The sequence below is a fragment of the Erpetoichthys calabaricus genome, chromosome 3 (assembly GCF_900747795.2).
Source record: "Erpetoichthys calabaricus chromosome 3, fErpCal1.3, whole genome shotgun sequence".
NCBI lineage: Eukaryota > Metazoa > Chordata > Cladistia > Polypteriformes > Polypteridae > Erpetoichthys > Erpetoichthys calabaricus.
In genome coordinates, this window is record NC_041396.2 from 195490298 (window position 1) to 195515621 (window position 25324).

Genomic DNA, 25324 nt, shown 5'->3' on the forward strand with positions numbered 1-25324 from the left:
CCAATGTTGACTCTGTGGTTGAAATCAGTTTCTGTCCTTGCCTCAGTCTAACTTGTACTGAGTAACAGACAAGCTACAGCCAATCAGCCTACAGCTAGGTTAAACATTAAAAACACCTACCAGAATGCACAACTCATCTACATATGCATGCAATGTGGTCCTATTTACTAAATAAAAGTGAGAGAAATGTAAAAGTATTTCATTCTTATATTCTCATAAAAAAAAAGGATGAATTCTATAAATTAGGCAAAATTTGATAGATAGATAGATAGATAGATAGATAGATAGATAGATAGATAGATAGATAGATAGATAGATAGATAGATAGATAGATGTTTATTAATTTGTGTGACAAAATATACACACTGTATAGTATGTTATTTTATATAATTATTAAAATGTTTATTATTATTAAGCATAAAGCTTGTACTGAAATCATAACATAATTTACCTATTAATTATAATTCATATATGCTGAATGAGTTCTCAACTAACATTTGTTGCTGCCTGTTCCCAATGACACTGAATGAAAAAACCTGTTTAAAAAATAGATGGACTTATTAAAATATCTGTATTTTTATTAAATTGATGCAACTGTGTCATGAGAACATCCATCCATCCATTATCCAACCCATTATATCCTAACTACAGGGTCACAGGGGTCTGCTGGAGCCAATCCCAGCCAACATAGGGCGCAAGGTAGGAAACAAACCCCAGGCAGGGTACCAACCCACCACCGGGCACACACACACACCCACACACCAAGCACACATTAGGGACAATTTAGGATCGCCAGTGCACCTAACTTGCATGTCTTTGGACTATGGGAGGAAACATGAGCACCCGGAGGAAACCCACGCAGACACAGTGAGAACATGGAAACTCCACACAGGGTGGACCCAGGAAAGAAATCCATGTCTCCTAACTGCGAGGCAGCAGCTCTAACACTGCGCCACTGTGCCACCGTCATGAGAACAAAAACTGTATATTTGGATTATGCATTTTGAACAAAGTAAACAGTTGAAGAATCATTCAGATCAATACCATTTACAGCCATACACAGAAAACAGATAACAGCAATCAAAACTGAGTGCAGATGACATAAAGGGCTTCTGGAAAAAAAAAATATTGCATTGTGACAGAATAAAAATGAACCTTGAGAGAAAGAGTCGTCTGTGATAAGTGTTGGTTTTACCAGAAAGGCTCACTAGAAACACATAATAAAGTAAGACCTTTTCATTCCTCACTAACAGTAGTTTTTGTTCAATCTGTCTTCATTTGCTACCTCTTTTGCAAAACATGTCAACCAAGGCTGATATCTTTTGTAGAGACCAAAGTGTACAAAGTCAAGTTAATGATTTTTACTATTTTAAAACAAAAAACTGGACGTGTATTGCTTACCCATTGTGTATTGTTTAAGTTGTACTTGATTTTACCTACTTCAGCATTTTAATAGCTCCTTTTCACCTGACTGTTTAATTTTGAATGTTGTCAAATATACCTTTGTTAGAATGGGGGGACTATAACAAATTACTTTGTAAGAATAATGCAATTAAAGTTTCACCATAATCTTGTTTAATGTGCAAGCTACCTTTTTGTAGTATACTGGAATATTAATTACATGTGATTTAAACAGCCGATTGTTTTCAGAACCTGTAGTATGGAAAACTGTTTATAAAACTGACTTTGGTTAAACCCGAAGACAGGCAAATAAAAGTATTAGTAACATTTTCAAGCTTCACAGTAACACATGTACTATAGTAGTCAATTAATACAATAAGAGGCAGCACAGTGGAGAGTGTTGGGACCTAGATGAGTTTCTAGGCCCAACACTTTCAAATAGAAGCTTGCCCATTCTGCTCTAGTTTTTGTGAGTTTTCTTTAGGTACTCTGGTGTCCTCCTACATCCAAATAATGTGGAAGATTGGTTGATTAGTGACTCTAAATTGTCCTGGTATGTATTTGAGATGTCTGCATGGGACACTAGAACTAAAACACCAAGAATATGATTCATCAACTAAATTAGGCTCTTTAAAATTGCTCTTTTTTTAAATAGTACAAAACATGTTAGACACTGTCTGTTATACACTATGCATATCCATATGAGCAGCAAATATACTGTGTGTGCAATTTCTCTACATAAATTGCTGTAACAAACTGCAGATCAATACTTTGCAGCAGCAAATCATATAATGTTATTTATATCATGTAATGTTATTTATAGAGTATGTTATTGGTTAAAATTCTGATTTTTTTTTTTTTTTTACGCAATCCAATATTTGTTTATTTAATTACAGTTTCTGATGGGTGGCCTGCTCTAAGAAAGTTAATGTGTTTTTGAGAGTACACCTACTTTTAGTGTAAACTAGCACTGTACTGGGCTGGTTCAGTAATTAAATGTGCGTGCTCCTTAAATAAAGAGGTTATTTTATCATGTTGCATATTACTAACCCAAACACACACTTTGATACCTTGGACCACAGTTTGCAAGGGATAAAGCACTCAAGTAGAGAGAAACAGTACTTGTCATTTACATCTTGACTTTTAATATCAATTTTAACTTCCTGAAAAAAAATAAAAATGAAAAAGATCTTTATACAAAATATATAAGTCATGTAATAATAATTTATATTTACATATTATTTTATTTATATTATATAATAATGTCAATACTTGCTCTAGTTCAATGTTTTTATTTATTTGTTAATGGTAACAGTAGGTTTATGTTGGGGCAATGCTTTGAATGCAAGTGAAATATATGGAGATTTCACAATTTCTGCAAATAGGAAAGTCGATTTAACATGAGGGTGAACTTTAAACTACCGTATATACTCACATATAAGTCGGGTCTTGAAACCTGAAAAATCTATCATAAAATCAGACCCCGATTTATACGCCCGTTCAAAAATGCGATCCTTAAATTTTATTTATTTTTTGGTTTTTACATCTTCCTGCCTCCTTCAATCTCGCATCAGTTTCTCAGACGCATCGAATTTTGTTGCAGCAGTGCAGTTACCAATTTCTTTTGCTGCTTCAATGATATTTCATTTAAAACCAGCTTCATATTTTCTCCTGATCGAATGCTCCATCGTAGATAAGGGATGCTCTTACGATAAAGGTGTATGAAGGTGTGAGATACAAAAAACACAAATCAGTGCAAATGTTGCTTCGCAATAGTTTGGGTATTACCGCATGGTCACATAGGCACAATAGAGAGTGAGAGAGAGGTTAGGAGCACATGCTGATACGGCGCATTACCACACCCACATAGAAAAAAAAGGCAGTGTGCTCTGTGGTTACTCTCTTAGGTGGGCGTTAGCATATCATAATCCTTTGTACCAATAGCATGAGTTTTCCACATTTTACTTTTATGACCTACATTATAAAATACCAGAAGTTATACAGTAAAATCAAGTCCTGCTTTATCCGCGAGAGAACTTATCCGCGAGTATATACTGTATTTTATTTACAGTTTACTACAAGCTACAGAACAGATGCAAAATTGTGTTTTGATAGCTATACAGTTACTGTAGCTCCTGTGTAATGTCATCATAGCCTAATCTTCTTATATGTAAAATTTTACTATTTTAAAAGCTTATGGGGGTTATGTAGTTTTTTTAGAATTTTGGAAACAGGATAGAGGAGTTGTGATGGTCCAGTGAGCCACAAGTAACTGATCTTTAGTGTGTTGTAAGTAGTGATGAGTGAACCCTGGTGAATTCACTTCAGTTCAAATATTCTCAAACTTCATCAGACTTTGCACAATGCATTGAAGTCAATGGGGAACTGAACTAGATTTAAGTGGATCAAAATTGTGCAGCGGTCTTTTAAATATCCCTGAGTGCTAAGGAGTAATCTACCAACTAAGCTAGACCGACCATTGTGGCCTGATATGTGATTAGAGCTGTAAGGTTGCAGTGCTCAGCACTGCTCAACCGTGCTTCAAACAACTAAAGATGCAGACAGAATGAATACCACAAAAAAAATGCAACAAACAGCCACAAACTAGTAGTAAGTAGATAAAATATAGATCATTGTGCTCACAGAGTTCCAATCTTGTGGCACACATTGCAACAAAGCAGTGGTCTGAGGCTGGCTTGTTCCATTGTTTGAGGTTGCGGCTCTGAGCACACCAGAACATTTTTTTTGTGTCCCCACCAAGAAGAAAGAAACACCTTGTAAGCAGCAATAAATCGTTTAAATTGTTTTATTATTTCAGAGCATTTTTTTTCTGTTGAGTGGAGGGGGTGGGTAAGGGCTCCTTTAAGGCTTGATTTGAGATTGTTGCTTATGGAATTTGCAAATTATGTAAATTTTTTGTAAATGTTTTGTAAATTTGCATGCCTAATTAGCCATGTAGTGCTGCAAGAATGAGAATTACATTTAGGTCCACAAGTATTTGAACAGTGATATGACTTTCTTAATTTTGGCTATGTGTGCCACCACAATGGGTTTGAAATGAAGCAATCAAGTTGTGGTTGAAGTGTAGACTTGCAGTTTTATTTACAGGCATTTAACAAAAAAATTACTTGAGCCATTTAGAAAACATAGACATTTTTATACTGTACATGGACCCTCCATTTTCAGGAGCTCAAAAGCATTTGGACAAAGTAACATAATCATGAATATAATGATCACTTTCAATACTTGGTTGACAATCCTTTGCAGTAAATGACTGCCTGAAGTCTGGAACCCATGGCCTTCTCCAAGTGCTGGTTTTCCACCCTACTAATGCTTTGCCAGCCTTTTACTGCAGTGGTCTTCAGGTGCTGCTTGTTTGTTAGACTTTCTGCCTTTAGTTTTGCCTTCAGCAACTGAAATGTTTGTTCAATTGGGTTGAAATCAGTTGATTGAAGAATATTCCACTTCTTTGCCTTGAAAAGCATTTGGTTTATTGTTACAGTATGTTTTGGCTCATTGTCCTTCTGTACTGTGAAGCATTGTCCTATAAGTTTTGTAGCATTTGTCTGCATCTGAGTAGATAGTATAGCACTGTATACTTCAGGAATCATCCTGCAACTTTTTTCAGCAGTCATATCATCAATAAACACCAGTGACCCACTTCCATTGATAGTCACACATGCCCATGCCATAAGTCTTCCTCCACCTTGTTTCACAGATGATGTGGTATGCAACAGATTATGGGCTGTTCCTTCACTTCTCTTCTCTATCCATCCTTCTTGTACATTTGATCTTAATTTCAATTGTCCAAAGAAAAATATTCCAAAACTGAACTGGTTTTTAAAAAATATTTTCTTGCAAAGTCTAAACTGTCCTTGCTGTGCTTGAGGATTAGCAATGGTTTGCACCTTGTAGTAAACCCTCTGTACCTGATTCTTTGGCAACGATAGACCTATCTCCTAGAGAATCTTCTTGGTTTGGCTAAATGTTGTAACTTGTTTTTTCTTCACCAAGTAAAGAATTCTGCAATCATCTAACATAGTTGTCTTTCGTGGATGTCCAGGCCTTCTGGTGTTGCTGAGCTCACCATTGTGTTCCTTCTCTTTCAAAATGTACCAGATGGTTGATTTGACCACTTCTGATGTTTCTGCTATCTCTCAGAAGTGTTTGTTGTGTTTTGTCTGCCTATTGATGACCTGTTTTTATTTGCATGGACATCTCTTTGGAACTCATATTGAGAATTCACAGTGAGATCTCCAAAATGCAAATTCCACACTTGGACTCAACTCCAAACCTTCCACCTGCTTAATAGATAATGACATAATGAGGGATATGGTTACATCTGGCTATGGAACAACTTGTCAGTCAATTGCCCAAATACTTTTGAGCTCCTGGAAATGGGGGACAATGTATAAAAATGTTTGTCATTCCTGAATGCCTCATACTATATTTCTATTAAACTCTTAGAATTAATGCTGTGTCACTGTCCAAATATTTATGAACCTAACTGTATATATCTGGTGGCAGTACTCCTAATACTGCAAGTTTTTAGTATTTATTTAACTGCACATAGGATGGAAATCTGGCAGTGTTTCTCAACCTTTGTGGCTTTGGGTTACATTTTTAAGTTCACTGACAACCCAGTTAAGCAACTGAAGAGCTGTGCAACTTCAAGAAACGAGTGTGGCTAAACACAGGGAGAAATATCGCACAGGACTGTCAAGCGCTTCATTGGATAGTTTAGGTTTATCTTAGTAGCAGAAACGGCATTTTGATTTTTCCTTGTGTGAGTGAGGCACATCAATAGTCATGTAGTCAACATTCTAACAGTGATCATGTGTGAAAGGTGTGTGCACGGCTGCTACAACTCTGTGATGTCACGCTGGCCTTGCAAAGCATCATGGGGTGCTTGGAAAAAAAATGTTCACATAAACCAGCTGCATAGCAAACTTCCACGAAAATATTTGGTGATCAAGGTATTTGACAAACACTTTGGCAAATTTTCACCAACACGAGTTGCAAGTAAATCAGGATTGAATTGTCTAATTCATTTTTAATATGTTCTGTGTTTGCAGCACACATTTGCATCCTTCACATTTAATAATCAAAGCAGGATGAAAGAAATAATAAAGATTCTATGGTATTATATGGAAAGAATTAAACATCAACTGTATATTTTACAGTATACTTGATATAGCTAGAAAACAAGTACAACTACAGAATCAACCACAATTATTCAGGACACCTGCTGGTGATCAACATATGCCTTTATGTGGGCCATACCTTTCTTACCTATTTTGTCACCAGGGACTCTTCTCTTTGGCAACTCTGAACTGTCACTATATGAATTATTGGTGTCTGTTTGAGTGGTACCTGTGATGGACAGGTGACCCATTTAGATCATGTCTCGTGCCTCAGTGTTGCCATCCTCAGCTTTGCCAACAACCACAAATTACTTTGGCAGTGTTACATTGGACATGTTAATTACAGCTTGTCTGTTCGTTTTTTTTACTGCCTCATTGGCTTTTTAGGTAATGCTTCCGATAATAGTATTTCGTCTGATTCTCTTATATAAGTAATATAAAGAAAACTACTATGGTTTCATTCCTTCAGTGATTTGCGTAATGAGCCTGGCTTAGCAGATGCAATATATTTGTTTACTTTTATTGAAAACTATTGCACTGTACATAGCCAAACATTGGCTTTAAGCAGTTTTCAACAACAAAATATTGAATTTGGCATTGCATGTTGTTCTCCCAGGTGAACAGCAATGATTAAAATATATTTTTAGACACAACTGCAAAAGTTTTTTTCAAGCCCTTGTATAATAGTTAATAAAGGTATAAACTGTCAAACAAAAATATTAACGTTCACAATGATACCTGTGAATAACGCTAATGATGGCTGAGATTTTAAGAGCTTTACCACAAGAAGAAAAAGAAAATTATACTAATTGCCATCATTTTGCAATACATTCCTCCACAAAGACAGAATAATTTATTAACTAGACTCTAGACCAGCATCTTTTTTATTTATATGTATTTTCTGTTACTTTCCTTCTTAAAGAGCAAACTTACAGTAAGAATAAAAACCACTACATTTAATAAAAATATTAAGATTTCTATCAGGAATGCTTAGGTCATAAAATATATGAAGTGAATGTGTTTTTACATCAGAGAAAAAAATACTCTATATAATCTCTAATAATTTGATATAATTACTCATAGGACAGAAGAAATTCAATAAATCGATTAGCTGTCTTACTTGGAGCAAACAGAAAGTAACTGACTCTTGGAAGCAAGATGGCTCTTGATGAAGCATTCTGTCCTCTTTCAGATTTTAATAGCATTTGGGACTCTTGGGAATGAGTGCTGTTTGCTATAAACTGAAATTATACTACAGTAGTTTTCCAATGCCACATTGTCAAGACAAGATTTGTATTATTAGTTTTGATTTTTAGCACATGATTTATATTGTATTTTCTGCTACTGTGCCTGTCTATAAATTGTATAATCTTCATTTTGTGTCTGCAAACTGAAAGCTATTCAGTAAAAATAATTTTTATTTGCTTTACATTGTTGTTTTTCTGTAAATCAGGCTTAAACCGGAAGAAAGCAACAGTTTAATTATAGTCCCAGCTACAGATATATTTGACAACACGTTTGTTAACTTCATGTTTTGCCTTTTTGGTAATGCCTTTTGCCTGTTGATGACTTATTTTGCTCATCCCTCTAGTCATACTGTTTTCAGTACTTTTTTATGGAAAGCAAAGTATGCACATCGTAATTTGCACACAGGTTAGGAAAATTGGTGTCTCTAAGTTGACTCAGTTTGGTGAGTGAATGATTAGACCCTACAAGGCTGCCAAGATGGGCTGTCATCCATGCAACCTTGTATTCATTTAAACAAGGTTTAAATGTTAAAGTTTAGCTCATGCCCGAAAACCACTGCTATATATGTTAATATTTTTTAAAGGATGCTTCTGCACCTAACACATTGATGCTGTACACAGTACTGTAACTGTAATTCTTTTTTTATTTATGCTCCATTTTTTTAACTTGCTAATTTTTAGGTTTCTCCCTAATGTTTATCCTCCTGAAATTTGTCATGGATGTGAACTATCATGAGTTGCACCTTGTTACTTAATTAGTTTGAATTATATTCCTTTGTGCTTTGAAATGGTTAACAGAGACTAACATTTGTTCCCTTTATACAATAATGCCTGTCATCTTGTATAGTTCATGGTCATTTGGGTGTGACACCAGTCGGTTTTCCATTATTTAAAAATTACTCAAAGAAAATACAGCTTAAGTAAACTGCATATTGTAAGTAAAAAGTTTCTTTAAGAAATTTTTTAAAAAATGTAACCATTTATACTTCAGAACTTCAAAGGTACCAGTATACATAATTAAGATCTTGAATAATACAGGTATGTACATGATATGTTTATAAACAAAATAAGAAGTCAGCCCCATCATCTGGTAATGCACCTGTCAAATTATAACAGCATTCCATTATATCACTGCAGGCAATGTAACTTATTGTGAATTATCAGCCAACAAAAACTGATTTGCATTTCCGCATGGGCAGCAGGTTAACATTTTAAAGTGCTTTACTATGTATTTTTCTTCACAACAAGAATGGTTTAGTCATATTGGATTCAGGATGAAAAATAAGCTCCATCAGACATGATCACTGTGAGTTTATGCATTTGATTTACCTCAGTATCCACATAAAAGATTAAAAATTAGCTTCAGAATTCCTCTAGATCCCAATGCCATTGAAAATTAGACGTATTGAACTGTAATCTGCTATTTGCAACAGTCTTGCTGGAAACATAAACTGATTCATAGTGTAACAGACTAAACACTAACATTAGCTAAATTCCTCTATTGTGAAATAATGTAAGTAAATTCTAGAAACGAAGAATAGCGTATAATACCAATTCAGCCAAAGTATTGCTTTCATCACAGAGGTCTTCTTAGTTTACAGTCACTGTAGGTCCCATAATTTGAATGCATATTCTTTAATTAAAAAAACTGTAATTTTAATAATAATATATTTGTTACACACAGGCATCTATTTTGTAGATAACCAAAGAAAGACATTTAGAAAAAAATCCAAAATATATGTATTTTTAAAATGTTTCTATGTACAATACTTCTTGAATATTCAATGCAATGTATTACGTTATTATATCTTTTTCTGTAGAAAATTGTAAATTTGTTTATTGCAAAAAATGACTTGTCTACCATTCAGTTTATATTTTTCACACCATTAAAGACAAAAGTAAATAAGAAAAAAAACCCTAATATGACTCTTCAGATTAACATGCTTTTTATGTTCAGCAATGGAAAAATTCCTTCTGACAATCTTCTCTTATTTAAAATCCCCACAATTTTTAAAATACAAAGTTTCACATAATTTTTCATGAGTAATTATTAAACATGCTTAATTGAATCATTCAGAAATTTCAAAATCTAGTCTCAAAGCGTAGTCCAGTATATTTAATTAGACAAAAAAAAATTAAAACCCGCATATGCATTAATGCTGAAGTAAAAATAGCTACATAAGAAAGATCACATCTCAAAAGAAATAACCAGACATGAAATGTGGTTCAAGATTTTTTCTTTATTTATTTTTGTTATGCCAAAGGAATATGGCTAAGCAGTTTAAAAATAGAACAAAAAACTCCTTCTAGGCCTGCCCACAACATCAAGTTCAGAAGGGTTTGGCAACTGTCAAGCTTAATTTTCCCAAAAATGTACTCGCTTCCTAACAGTCATAAATAAAATCCAAACCTTCTCCCAGCTACTGCCTTAAGGTTGAACAGAAACTGATTAACTTACTTTGTGAAACTGGAAGAAACAGTAGCACTCCCAGGGGACAGCTAATACCAGAAACTTCTGCCTCAGACTTGAATGAGAGAAAATTAATTAGTTAATAATAATATTATTCATTCATTTGCTTTTGAATTGATATCTACTTTAAACAGTTCCACTGTAAATTGCACAGAAAGGTTTGACACTCCAGTAATGGAAAAAAGTTGCACTGTGCATGGCTTTCCCAAAAGCAACACTATAATGTCAGGTAAATGAAAAAAAGACCGTGTTTAATAGGAAGAAATTAAATTTCTCTCTTTTTTTGATACTGTATTGTAGTATCATGAACAAAGCATAGCCATCTGTAGGCGTACATGTTTCATTTTCCAGTCCCCTTCTTCATACAATGTAAATCAGTAGTATTGGTAGAATGTCAGGTATTGCACATAAAGTACAATAAGTAATCAGATATAAGAATGCTGTAGCTTTTAGTTGTAACATTTATTTGTTGATGACAAAATTATAATAATTACATTATATAAAATTACAGTAGCAAGTTAAACAGATATGTACAGTAACTCATTACATATAATATGATGGAGGTAGTTTTGCTGATGATTTCACTTGCAGCTGTCAAAATAGTCTGAAAGTTTAATGCACTGACTTTTAGCTGAATGCTTAGATCCTTTAGTCTTGAAGTGTAGGTAGACTTGGACTTGTTTGCCCTGTAAGTAACCTGGGTAGCTGGGATAGGCTCCAAGCTACTCTGTTCAAGACTAAGCAGGACAGAAAATGACTGACTGACTATATTTCAGTATGTTTCATTTTCTTGCTGTTATTATATTAAGTTGAGTATTAAAGAGGTAAATGTGTACTTCACACTATGTATTCAGCATAGAGGCAGATTTGGTAATGCATAACTGTAATGATTATTTTTAAACATTATTTAAGGTAACAACACACATTTAATAATACATGGTTGAGTCAAAGATACAGTTACACAATACAACAATACATTCATTCTGTTCCAAGGGAAAAAAATCCATAAAGCTAAAAAAAGTACAACTTCCTTCCTCTACCGTCCTCAGACACACACAACAAAAAATCAGTGCACAGTGTCTGTTTTAAAATGTTCCTCCCAACATCAATCAGTATTAATTTGTGTCATGTATCATTTGTCATCTGTCACTCATTCCTTTTTAATCATTATGCATCTTTTCTCACACATTACTACTCACTTCTCGTTCATAATGTTATGATCAGTAGTTTTCATTACATTTTTGTGAGTTTCCTTAAAAGAAAATAAACAAAGTATGCATTTATTTAGGGGTTCTGGCATTTTCAAAAAGATTAAAAGTTTAAGTTTCATGCCACAAGCCATCTTTGTTTTGTTTAAGGCACCAGCATTACAGAGCATGAGTTTCCGTAATGATAGTACCTTGCATTCCCTGGGATGAGTGACATGGTTGATGTCACCAAAGTGTCCATATAAAGGGTTGCTGCATGCATTTCCTGAGCATTTGAGACTGCGGATAAATCTGTGTTAGAATGCAAATAATGTTTGCATGTTGTCTTCCCAGTTTTGAAATGAACTCTGGTTATTAGGTACTTTGGGTTTGGGTTTAACTTTAACTTTTGGCTTTGAACTTGGCTTCTGACTATGTTTCTTCTCCTGTCCATTACCATTCAAGTAACTATACTGTCTTCATCTCACTCAGTAAACATAAAGCATCACTTTTGGCTCATTTCTACTCACCTTATATGCATCACTTCTCACTACTTACTTTCACTCATCACACATGACTCATCATTTCTCACTCATTATTTTTCATTTTTAGCCTTTCATAACAAACCATTCACAGTTGAGAAAAAGGAACAGTGTGCAATTCAGATAAATGAGCTACATGCACAACATCAATAGTTTATTCAATTATCAATCAAATGTAAATTTTTTAATGAATGCTGCTCTAAGCAAGTCTAGTGTGTCTGATTCTAAATCTACTCAGCATAAAAAATAATTATTTCACAAAAAAATCTGGGCTATTTCTCAAATACTGTATGAAGCCGATAGTACTGCACATGCTTTTTCATAATATGCAATCAGTGAACATGAACTAAGCCAGCATTTACACATTTACTTTTAATCATGTCATTTAGTACAGATATTCTAAAAGGGTGTGGTGCAGTGGTGCTGAGCTAGCATTCCTACGTCATAGTGATAAGGGTTCAGATTTGGTTCCCTGCCACAATGCGTTCTGCATGGAGTATGCATATTTTCACCATATCTCAGTGGATTTACAGTAGTGGTTTGACCTACTTTGCCCTGTGCAAGACTTGCTGGGCTGGCTCGCAATCTAGAGATGGTTTCTGCTGTATACACCATGCTGTCAAGAATATTATCATCTGCAACACAGCACCACAACTGAGGGAGTTTAATTTCTGGAATTTCTATGAAGACTTTCATCACATAAAGATTCAACTAGTCATGCTTTATTTTCAGTTGGTAAGGCCACTGCATCCCCACTGACTTTGAATGGGTCTCATACCCACTCTTCTTCTTCTACTTCTTCTTTCATCCTCTTCTCTGGCAAATATTCACAAGGCTGCTTGAACAATATATACAAATGTGAAATCACTTTTTTATTAGTAAACAATCAAAAGTTTTCAGGTTTTATAGTTCATGACAGACACTTTGTAGTATATCTAATGTGCCAATGGAAATACATGCTTAGTCTACAGTTTGAGATTTTTCTTGAAGGCACTGATTTTATCCATTTGCTAAAACTAGTAATGGCTTTTCCCTTGTAGTGACATACTGAGTGTGCTAAGATGCTGGCAAAAATCCATAATCTGTTCCAAACTGTAATTCCTTTCTTTGAGAAAGCCTGCCAGTTCAATCTTCAGCTGTTACACTTCTGACACTACTTAATCTTAGAAAAGGCAGTAAATTTATGAATAAAACAAAATCTGTATTTACTCCGTTTTCACCTCCTGAAAATATCCTTGATAGCTTCTTAATTTTGCATATATAATACATAATATATATTATATATATAATATATATACAGTATATATATATATACAGTAATTTGCAAGTTTTGCTTTTTCACATAGAGTTGCAGGAAACTCTAGCACCTTCTCTTAACTGCTAGCGGTACTATTCACAATGTAAAAAGCAGTGAATACTTGAATACAGCCACAGGCATTTGATGTGTGGTCATTTTGAATTACAAGTACCATGAGCAGAACTTTTAAAGACATATATATAAACCAAACAAGACAAAGGTACTGAAAATCCATCAATACTTCAAGGAATGGGAGTGTGCTTATTTTTTGTGTTTTCTTGACTGCAATGCTAATGCCTCTGCAATAAAGGAAACATAAGAGGACATTTAAAAATTACAAATGATATGATGCAGGCTTTCCTGCTAAAAGTGAATTTTAAAGAAGAAAAGTAAGAGTTAAAATCTCAACTAGCAGCACAACAATTAGTTTTCACAAGAACTAAAATAAGAGGGAAAGTTGCAAAGATTGCGTCTTTCTGTGCACACCACATTTTGGTTAAACACAAAACGTTATTGAATAATCACAAAAAAAAATATTTACACTGTGATTGATGTTTAAAATAGTGTTTTTCAGTAGAATATTAAGTACTTTAATTTTTCAAACACTGCCACCATTAATTGTGGTAATGCTTTATAGAATTCCATTTTATGTCCATGTTGGCTTAAAACAGCTTTCCTGTTCCTCTGAAGTGTTACTTATTTCTTTTTGTTGTCTGATTTTATTTTAAACTGTTAATCTCTGTACTGCTAAAATGGGAAAATATATTTGTGACTAGGGATAAGGATCAGGAGAAGAGATATAGTTAAGGCAAAACTGAAATCATAAAATCATAAGATCTGTCGTCAGACTTTAAAAATGAAGCAAAAATCAAAGTCGAATAAATGAGGCAATTAATTTATGACCACTAAGTCACAAAAACAAGAACTTTACTATGCAATTATTGTAATTTATCTGCAGTCTTGGAGACAGACAACACACAGTACTTTGTGCACTTCCATTGTGTTTCCTAGACAACACAGTAATAAATGGTAAGACAACTAAAGCAAAATCAAAAAAATTATTTTAACAACTTTAAATAAATGGTTAAGTGAGAAACTGTGTTAAAATACATACTGTATTATCCATGATTCAAAACCCTAAATGGGTTAAATAAAACTCAGAAAAATCATGAAAGGAAGGTCACAAAAATTAAGTAAGAACTGTCATTATAACAATCTCTTCTATAAAATACCAAGTGTCCTTTTTATGTATTTGTAGTGCTAACATTTTTAGTCACAATAACGGTGGCATTACTTAATAAAGATAACCTGAGTTGTAAATGAGTTGCTCTGTTTCTCTTGTATTAAAGAGGTAAAATTCTGTTTGTACTGACAAACATTTTTGTAAAGTATATTGTTCATTCATTAATTCAAAATTTAATTTTTCTTTTATTTATTACCTTTTATAATGGGTGCCACAATTTTGTCTCGTGGTTTCACTGGCCGTTGCCAATCATTTTACAGGACATTGCATCATATCTGTTAATCATTAAAGGATGGTGATGATCATGGTTCAAAATCTAAGCTTTTGAGTAATACATATATAGCCAATCTTGGCTTGTGTGCTAAAAGCTTTGATTAGGGAATTCTCCTGCTATTTCTGGTATTTTTATAATAGCCTGCCCTTTAACCACTGATTTTGTTTTGCAGTTTCGGTCCTGATGCAAATTTAGATCCAACTTCAGTAGCTAAACCTTGGCTACCTCTGACCACATATTTTTCCTGCATCCTTTTAAACCACTTTATCTCCTGGTCTTTTTGACTTAGTCTTGTAAAAGTTAAAATTTTCCATCACATTATATTCTCTATAAACTTTGAGGTGACTACTGCAGTTTACAGTAGATATTGTGGTAATACTGTTAACTTCCTACAAATATTTTGACGGCCAACACAATGACATATCTTTTATCATGGTAGTCATTGCAACATTTATCTAAGGCAGTGTTTTTAGACCAGTATGCCATGGCACAGTGGTGCACTGTGGGAGTCACCCAGATATACCATGCAGATAATAGTGTAGAGCACCTGGATCTGAACGTATGTGGGACAAGTTCTGCAGGTGGTTGAGACATGTCTGAGGAGGACAGGACTACCTGGAGAAGCTGGCGTAAAATCAGCTCTGCAATCACTATGTTGCAGACACAGCACTTAGAGCACTTTGGACACATCTCCTTTCTGCTAGAGTTCATCTCATCGGGTATATAATCTCAAATGAGCACCTCTCAGGTGTACAAGTTGCTTCTGATGCAAAGAAGGGTGGGCAAAGGGATGAAGCAGATGGGATATGTCTCCAATGTGCTCACTAAGTTGCTGTGTCTGTGAACGCTGATCTTGGGGCTGTTTTGTTACTGGCTTCTCCAGTAGTCCCATCCCTTCTGTTAGTTAAGCATGTGTATGAGATATTATGTGTTTGTGGTTAGTAAAATAGTGGTGTGCCTTTGGATGTTTTTGGTTACATAAAATGTGATAGCACAGAAAAAAGATTGGGAAAGACTGATCTAATGTAACATTAACACTAACACTGATACATAGCATAACATTCTCAAATCTGATTAGTGCAATTCAGCGTCACACTACATATTCTGGCAACATGAAACACAGGCCAAGAACCAGTCCTGGACTGACTGCCAGATAGTCACAAATCCTATTCATGCACTCACCTAAAAGAAGCCAATTAGAATTTCGAATTATAATAACAAGCATGTTTTTGGGATGTGGGAAGAAAGCAAGAGTACATGAAAAATAACCATGCAGAGATAAGAGGATGTATCAGTTCCACAGGGAGAAAGACTTGGTAAAAGATTCACACCCAGGGTGCTGGATCTGTGAGTGCTAACTATTGGACCACTGCACTGCTCTAAACTACATGTAATGTCTAAACAAATGCAGTATTTAACCTACTGAGTCTAAATTCCTAGTTATGATAAACAAGATATTTATAATGGATAGACATTTTAATGAAGGAAACCTAACATGTAAATCATGTGCCCACAGAGTCACTATTTTATATACTTTCAGAGCCTGCACATATAAAACCATCCCTTCATTTAATCTTCCTATCAGAACCTAGAGTCTTGCCACATCATGACATAAAGGTGATAATTTCATTCAATATACTATAAGCAAAGGAAACAGAACCTAGTGTAAATGCTTTGTGCAAAAACAATTACTGTCTAAGATGTGCTGCATGGATGTACTCTAGATTTATTATTATACCATATAAATAAATCTGTCTGTGATTACATCCTAAATGCATTGACCATGATAGAAAAACAGAGTATTTGTTCTGCTTCAAGAGCTAAAAAAAATAGTATAACCTTTCTGATAAAGTCAACTCCATTTTGTAAACTGCTCTTTCCCTCGGGCCATTTTTGTGTCACCCTGGCTTTCCTGCCTCTCAGCAAATAAAATCTGCCTTTATAATCTGCCAGAGAAAACCATAACTAAAACTAAGAAAGGTGACTGAGATAAATGCTCATAAAAGAACTTCAGATGGTTTGGTGGATGCATTTGCAACATTTATTAGTGTTTGTCTGCAAGAATATATGTCAAGCTCCATTACTGTAGCAGTGCCTGTTTTATTAAATGCATGCAGATTCATACCCTGAGGTTACTTGGTGTCCTAGGTGCACTGTGTTAGGCATATAAGAAAGAGATTCAGTGATGCACTTGAATACTAAGAATTATAATGAATACTGCCAAGTTATCTGTTTGGGTTTGCATGTATTACTGTCACATTTTATTTATTATAATTGTTAATCGAAATGCATTTAAGTTCATAGTAAAAGAGTGAATATGGAATTCATATTACTGAAAAACACTAAGTACAGTGACATATTTTAATATTTTTGTATTTATTTATTAGGTGTTTTCATTCTCAAGTACAGTATATCATGTTAGCTTACTTTGTTTACTTAACACATTTAGAATTTATTTGAAATTCTATAAAATAATGTCATTCTTATCATTTGTAATATACTTTAAACAGTGCAACACATTTAAACCCAGCTTAGTTCTAAAACATAGTTGAGCCCTTAGTGTGCATTTACTTATGTAAAAACTCTGCTTGTGACACCTTTCCTTGCTATAACAGTGACCCTTAAGGCTATAATTTTTATAGGCTACTAATGTCATAGTATGGCTTACCATAGCAGATTTGTTATTGATCTATCAGAAAAGAGCATTTATTCTGCATAAATGAAACAGATTCTCCAGTTCAATTTTGATATCTAGAAACAATTGACTTCAAGGGTTTACTGTGGTGGGCCTGAGCAAACTTTATTTCCAAACTCAAAGCTGTTCAAATCATTAAACTCTGATGTCAAAATGGACTTAAAATGTTTAAGTATAGGGCTATAAATAACTTAAAATTACAAACTGTTTGGTATATTATTTAACTAAACCTTTAGAAAGTGATTATTAAAAGCCTACCACTTACTTATCCTGTCTTACATCATGCTGTGTCTTTTTTTGGCTGTGCAGTTTCTAATTTTGAGTATTTCTAATAAAAAATGCCTTTGTTGTTCTAATATCTATTTTGATTGTTTGTTTAAAGCTTATACAAAAAATAAATAAACATACAGATTTTCTAAATAAACTCCCTTTTATTTTATATTAATGTTCAAGGAAAACAACATGTAAGAAAATTCATTTTATATTTAGCAGCTGGATATTGGCAGACTGTGATTGTAGTTTGCAGTGAAAATTACATCTGCTGCAGATTTCACTCGTCAAGAAAAAGATTTATTTTAGAAAATTCTTCCTTTTTCACTAATTTTGACATCTACTATATACTGTGTTGCCTTATTTTATTTTTAGTCAGGCATTTTTTTTAAAGATGCTAATGATCCACCCAATTTATCACATAAGCAGATTTACTTTTTATATCATAATTTCAGTTAAAATGTTCAACTCTTTTCAGGCCCAGCACATTGAAGTATTCTTCATTGACTATTGGGTCAATAACAATGTTACTGCACCTCAATTATTTTTCCTAGTCATTAGTTCAGGTTAATATGACAACAGTTGAGTGAATAATTATTTGCAAATATGGTTAGTAAGATCTGGTAAATGCTTTTCAGAATTTAAACATTGCTGGCTCTATCTGTATAGATGTACTGAGGATTAATATTAGAGATCAAGTTATAAAACTCAGCAATTTTTGTTACTTTGTATAATTACATTTCATTATTTAATGTTAGAGAAACTAATGCCACATAACCCTGATCTACATGGGTTAGATATTACACGAATGGATTAGTACTTGAAAAAAATTAGAAATTGCTGCAAATATTAGACGTATAAATGTGCTACTGCTCTTTTTCATGTTGTGTGTGTACAAGTATTAATTCTTAACTGCCAGTAATCAGTATTCAAAGGGTTAATATGAATCATCACTTTTCACTTTTGAGGTGATTTCTGATATGATATGTGACACATTTGCATGTTTCTCATAAGGCATAGTTCTGCTTCTCTCTTTTTACTAGAGGGCTCCGCCCCCTGCTCGCTTTGCTCGCCAACCCCCGGTGTTGGGTAACCCGAAATACATTGATGTATGTATGAGATATATTGGAGTGTAAAGGTGTAGATGATGAACAAAGGAAGTGAAGAACCCATAGCATGGCACATTAGAAAGATTTATTGGAATATTTCTTTATACACAACATTTGTAGTAAAGATGGTGTGTTGTCCTTGAATGAGTTTTCCTTGGTATGGAGTATCTACAACTTTAACTTTAATGTCAGATGAACGCCGAACTCTTGAGAAGGCTACATAAAGTTCTCGTTATCAGCTCTGTGTATTGCTTGTTTTCAGGAAGGTTCATTCATTGATAGATTGCGACATTTGGATCTAACACGTAGATTTGTGCATATTTGCATTCGTGATTTGGTTCAGGGTGCACTGTTCCAATCTGATGTAATATTTGTCCACATACGCAAAAGCAGTATGGGCCATTGCCAGCTGGTGGCCTGATATTTACCCCGGTAGATGCAAAAGCAAATGAACTATTGTAGGATCCAATGCAGTCCATAAAGTTTTTACTTTCAAGTACATTGTTAGTTAGAAGCTTCCGTAGATATTCAGGAAAGTAATCTAAAGGAGGCAGTCTAACCTGACCCTTTTGACAACAACATGTAAACTCATTAGTTGTATTGCCAGTTGTTTCTTCAGGGAAGTTAAGTGAATGACAATGACAGCAAATGATATTCATTAATCCTAATGAATGTTCATTAATAGTGGACTCATTACAGAATGCATTGTCAGCTAATTGGCGGAATTGTTTAGCGGCTGTGTGTCGTTCCTTTCTTTGCCGTTTATCTATTGCCTCTGCTGTTTGAGAGGCGCGTTGTAGGCGCCTGCGTTCATTAATTGTATTCAGGCGGGCTCGTTTCTGTATGTCCGTCAGTTGAGATGTTTTGTTTTGGAGCCATGACTCCTTTGGTTGCGTTGTTTGAGAAGCGCGTTGTAGGCGTCTGCGTTCATTGTTTTTATCCAGGCGGGCTCGTTTTTGTAGCCCTGTTAGTTGAGCTCTTTCTTTTTGGAGCCGTGCCTGCTTTGCTTGCGGCATTTCAGACGTGCGTTGTAGGCGCCTGCGTTCATTCATTTTATCCAGGCGGGCTCGTTTGTGTATCTCCGTCAGTTGTGGTCCTTCATTTTGAACCCGTGCCTGCTTTGCCTCCGCAGTTTCAGATGAGCGTTTTAGGTGTCTATGTTCATTGTATTTGTCCATGCGGGCTTGTTTTTGTAGCTCCGTTAGACGAGCTATTTGGTTTTGGAGCCGAGACAGTTTTGCTTCCGCGGTTTCAGACGCGCGTTGTAGGTGCCCACGTTTAATGATTTTATCCATGTGGGCTCGTTTTTGTAGCTCCTTTAGTTGAGCTGGATCGTTTTGGAGCTGTGACCGTGACTCCATTAGTTATCCGTTGTCTACCGTTAGTAATATGGATAATTGCACTTACTGTTAATACGGAGCGTTTTCTGTGGTTGTATTGTTAATAATGCATCACTGTAATGTGATTCACATATGCTATATGGTTTGGACGTGTGAGGATGCCGAACGTTTAATACGGAGAGTTCGTTTATTCTTATTACCCGGACCATGCTGTGTAGTGTGGACATTTAGTTCAGAAGCGCGTTGTAGGCGCCTGCGCCTTTCGTACTTTCTTGCGCCTTCCGTACTATCTTTGTGGACCTTTGCGGACTCCGTAGTGTCTTCCGTTTGACTCTGGGGTGCAGTGCAGAATCCTCTTTTCTGTGTGCCGTTAGTTGAGCTCTTTCGTTTTTGAGCCATGACTCCTTCGTTAGTTGAGCTCTTTCGTTTTTGAGCCATGACTCTTTCGTTCGTGGTGGATCAGATTTCGCTTGCAGTTTATGAGACGCGCGCTGTAGGCACCTGCGCACTGTCTCCTGCATCCATCGCCGTGTACCTGTGTCCATGCCTTCCAGTTTACCATTCTTGGTTAGTAATATGGATGCTCTCAACACCTTGTTTTTTTGTTCATTCCCAAACATCTCCCACGACCCATTTTAGCATCTCTGATTTCTTCCATTGACCTGCTAAAAGAAAGTACTGTATCTTGCTTATCTTGAATACACCAAATGAAGTCACAGTTAATGGATAACTACCCTACATGTATATCTGCTGGCTGTAGCCTAACTAATACCATTGGAAATGGACAGGATATAATGAAAGCAGTGTGTTTTGTTATAATCAAAAATGACATTATAAGACATTACAGGTCAGGATAAAAATGGTATATTTAATTTTACTGTGCAATGAACACATTTGACAAGCATTTCATCAGGTCTGAAGTGGTAATTGGAGGCAATTCATCCAAAATGACAAGATAAAAAAAATTATGTTCAATGATCATAAAATGCAGAGATGAGATATTGTGGTAAAGTGGGATCTGTGGCTGAAAAAGGTGGCCATTTTAATAAATTAATTGTTCTAATTGCTGCACTCGTGTCTTTGTATTGTTTAGTTGATAGTTGTGGAAGGTTTAATCGCTAGTTACACGTTATATTTCTTAAACATAAAATCATTCAAAAAGTATAGTATCTGATAGAGTGTTAAAAATTTTTTGGAGTCTCCAATTATAATCATTGGCTGCAAAATTATCTTAATGGAAGCAAGGTCATTTGGTGCCTTGCCAGGAAAATTCTAATGACAGTGAAATACTGAAGCATTATAATCTGTAGATATTCTAGCTATGATGTTGTTTTTAGTGTTATATAACTACTGTGTTCACTCTTATTCACTGTATGCTTAACAGCTTACAGAGTCACACATAATTTCTAGGTATGTTAACTTACTCATATTTCCTTGCTTGTATTTTTTGCTTTTATGGTTATATAGATCACTTAACTTACTTGGCACAACTTCAAGTAGCATAAGAAATAAGTTAGTGTTGCAGAGGTTTGTGCAAGCTGCTAACATGACAGCAAACTCCCACATGTGACTCTGCTAGCATTTCAATAACTTGTATTGGAGTTCTGTATTGCCATCAGGTGAGGCTATCGGAAGTGTACTACAGCAAACTATATACAGCTCCTCTCAAGGTAAATATAAAACAGTAAATTAATTAGTAATTGAAGTCGCATACTTTGACAGTGCCTGTAAATGGGAGCTTTTCTTGACAAATTTCCTTGACGAATAATTGTACCAAATTTGAATGAAATAGACCTGCTGGGAGCTGAGTTATTCTGTTGCAGACAGAAAAAAGAAATATAGGTATGATGATAATAAAAAAAAAAAAAAAATTAAGTTAACATATTTTGAATTATAGAATAACATTTCCTTCATAAAGTTGATGCCTAATTAAGCAGTTTAAGAATGAGATGAGATAAGACAAAAATTAGTAAGAATATTTGTTAATAATGATGTGACAATGAACCACTAAAAGCAGGGGTAAGCAAATCTCCTGCAGACTAAATCTAGTAATTATTTTTCACTGTTTGTGGCGACAACAAGTGATCATATATGTAATTTATTGTCCCAAGTCAGTTATTTGGTGCACAAAGTGTTGCTAATGCCAGTTTTGCAGTGTCTAAATAGTATAAATATATGTAAGCATTTGTCATAAATTAGATACATACTGAATTCCATATAAAATATCTACATTTACTGCTAAACTAAATGAAAGAAACAAGTGTCTGTGATAGCTCAGTGACTCCAACACAGCACAAAAACAGAACCTTTAAAAATACAAGTCACTCTTTAGTTCTTTAATTAAACACCATTTATAGTTCCTTCAAGTAGAGGGAGTGGCGAGGATGGGTGAGAATGTTACTTCATTCATTTGATTCTCCCCTTTGTTGTCATTTTGTGTCTTATTTCATTCTCTTAGTGTTCTCTTTCTCCACTTCATAGATGGTGCTTAATCTCTCAAGCGTTTCTCATTCATGAGCTTTTTGCCTGCCTCTATTTTAGCTATAAGATATGAATATTTCTGAGGTAAGTTGTAAAATTAAATAAAACTAAATAGTTGTAAGTTGCTTTGCTAGGAAGGCATATGACTTCAGAAACATAAATTGCCTACCATAAATGTCCAGCGTAAATACTGCATCAAAATACAGGTTGGCCCATGAAAAAGTGGCCCACCTCCACCGAGGTGACTCCAGTCTTGACTGCTGCCGATAGGCGGCTGCGGTCGTGTCACCTGTTTGTAGAGATGTATTGACACACAAGGAGATCACTTTCATCATCTTCTGTAAATGTGAGTACCAAATTTGATCATTTTTCTCTTCACCACGTAATGCAGTCATCTCGGTGGAGGCGGGCCACTTTTTCATGACCCACCTTGTACTTTATATAGAGAGGGAAAAACACAAGGAGCTACATATAAAACAAAAAGAAAGTACATAAATTGATGCTACTTCTATCAGGTCACCTTCACAAGTATGATCCCCGTATGATCACAGTTTGTTAAATATATAAATATGCATAACAAAATGCTGCAGAATAGATTGTTTCCTTCTCTCTTCTATCTGACTCTTTTTCTCATTCTCTCTCCCACCTGACCAGCATTTGCCCTTAAATAAATTTCCTACTGTTCACTAAGTACGTTTCTGTGTGTGGGGTAGCATTAACTCCATTGGAGGGCTGAGACCTGGAATCACATTCATGAGCAAGTGTGGCTTTGCTCCTGATACACAAGCTCAAAATTCCTTCTTGTGGACTCACTATTTTTAAGGGCCAGGTCTTTCAAGTATCCTACATGTTGCCTGCTCAGTTTTAAAAAAGAACATCCATCCATCCAACCATTTTCCAACCCGCTGAATTCGAACACAGGGTCACGGGGGTCCGCTGGAGCCAATCCCAGCCAACACAGGGCACAAGGCAGGGAACCAATCCAGGGCAGGGTGCCAACCCACCGCAGGACACACACAAACACACCCACACACCAAGCACACACTAGGGACAATTTAGAATCGCCAATCCACCTAACCTGCATGTCTTTGGACTGTGGGAGGAAACCCACGCAGACACGGGGAGAACATGCAAACTCCACGCAGGAAGGACCCGGGAAGCGAACCCGGGTCCCCAGGTCTCCCAACTGCGAGGCAGCAGCGCTACCCACTGCGCCACCGTGCTGCCCAAAAAAGAACATGGTCTCATTTATTCTTTGATATTATTGGGCACTGTGCCCTCCAATGGCCTGGAGGCGGTTTTCTGCCTGGTCTCAAGAAAAGGTTCAGGTCTCCCTGCCCATAGCTAGATCTCCTGTACCCCTGACATGTTTCCACCCTATTTTGTCATGGATTTACACATGTGGACAGCAGTAGTAGGCTGCATACATCTACTTCCTTAGAAGCAGCACCCTTTTCTACGCCATGACCAGTAAAACAACTGTTATCCACACGCACCAAGGCACTGCTTCTGAGCACTGCCAGCAGAGTGCTTTCTGGTGACATCAGCTGAGTTATCTCCCTCACCCAGCTCAGCTCCCACCTTACTGCACATCACCATTGTTACATGCCTAGACTGCTGCACTGTTACTGTTTCTGCCTTGTAGGTAACCCTACTTATTGGACTGTAGTGGCTTACAAAACACATAGAGACCATATGGCCACCAAGTGGACCAAATGCTCCTTCTCTTGCCAGGATGTCTTTGGTGGTACCTAGTCCTTCCTTGTGCCATCACGTTTGCCCCTCACCCCTGCAACCACTTTCTAGCTAGGTATCTCCTCACATGTTAGATAGAATGCCTAGAGGGGGCTGGGCGGTCTCGTGGCCTGGAACCCCTGCAGATTTGATTTTTTTTCTCCAGCTGTCTGGAGTTTTTTTTTTTTGTTTTTTCTGTCCTCCTTGGCCATCGGACCTTACTTTTATTCTATGTTAATTAGTGTTCCCTAATTTTAATTATTTGTTTTGTCTTTTTTCTCTTTCTTCATCATGTAAAGCACTTTGAGCTACATTGTTTGTATGAAAATCTGCTATATAAATAAATGTTGTTGTTGTTGATGTATAAAGTATATTGCAACATTCGGTGATTACTAATAAGGTGTTTTTCTTTATTATTACTTTATTAAAGGAAGATATCTTACACGCAGTCGCAGAAAACAGAGTTATGAAACATTTCAGAGTTTAGCACCAATTGTTCTGTTCAAGTATGTTCAGTTATCTCAATAATTTTGTACAATGTTCATACATAATACGTAAAGATTTTAATGTGCTATTTCAAATTTTCAGTAAAAGCAAATAATGGTAAACTTTGAAAATAAATCACACATCTTCAACAGCACTACAGGGTTTTTCCGACAGTATAACCCTTGCTTGGCAGAATATAAAAATTATTGCTATGCAGATCAAAACATACTGTACATGCATCATACATATAAAATTACCTTCTAGCTTTCACAAGTGTCCAATGAACTACAATGGATTTCTGTAATTGCATTCTGGCCTCTGGAAAACATGTTGGCTGAGTGGTAGTGCTGCTGCCTCACAGTAAGGAGACCAGGGTTCACATCCTGTGTCCTTCCTGTGTGGAA

At 35.6% G+C, this 25324-nt stretch overlaps 1 protein-coding gene across 2 annotated transcripts in view; it reads left to right on the plus strand.

Annotated features, from left to right (window-relative positions):
• The window catches only part of grik2 (glutamate receptor, ionotropic, kainate 2), a 781987-nt gene that overhangs the window by 612336 nt on the left and 144327 nt on the right, over positions 1–25324 (plus strand). The window lies entirely within an intron of this gene.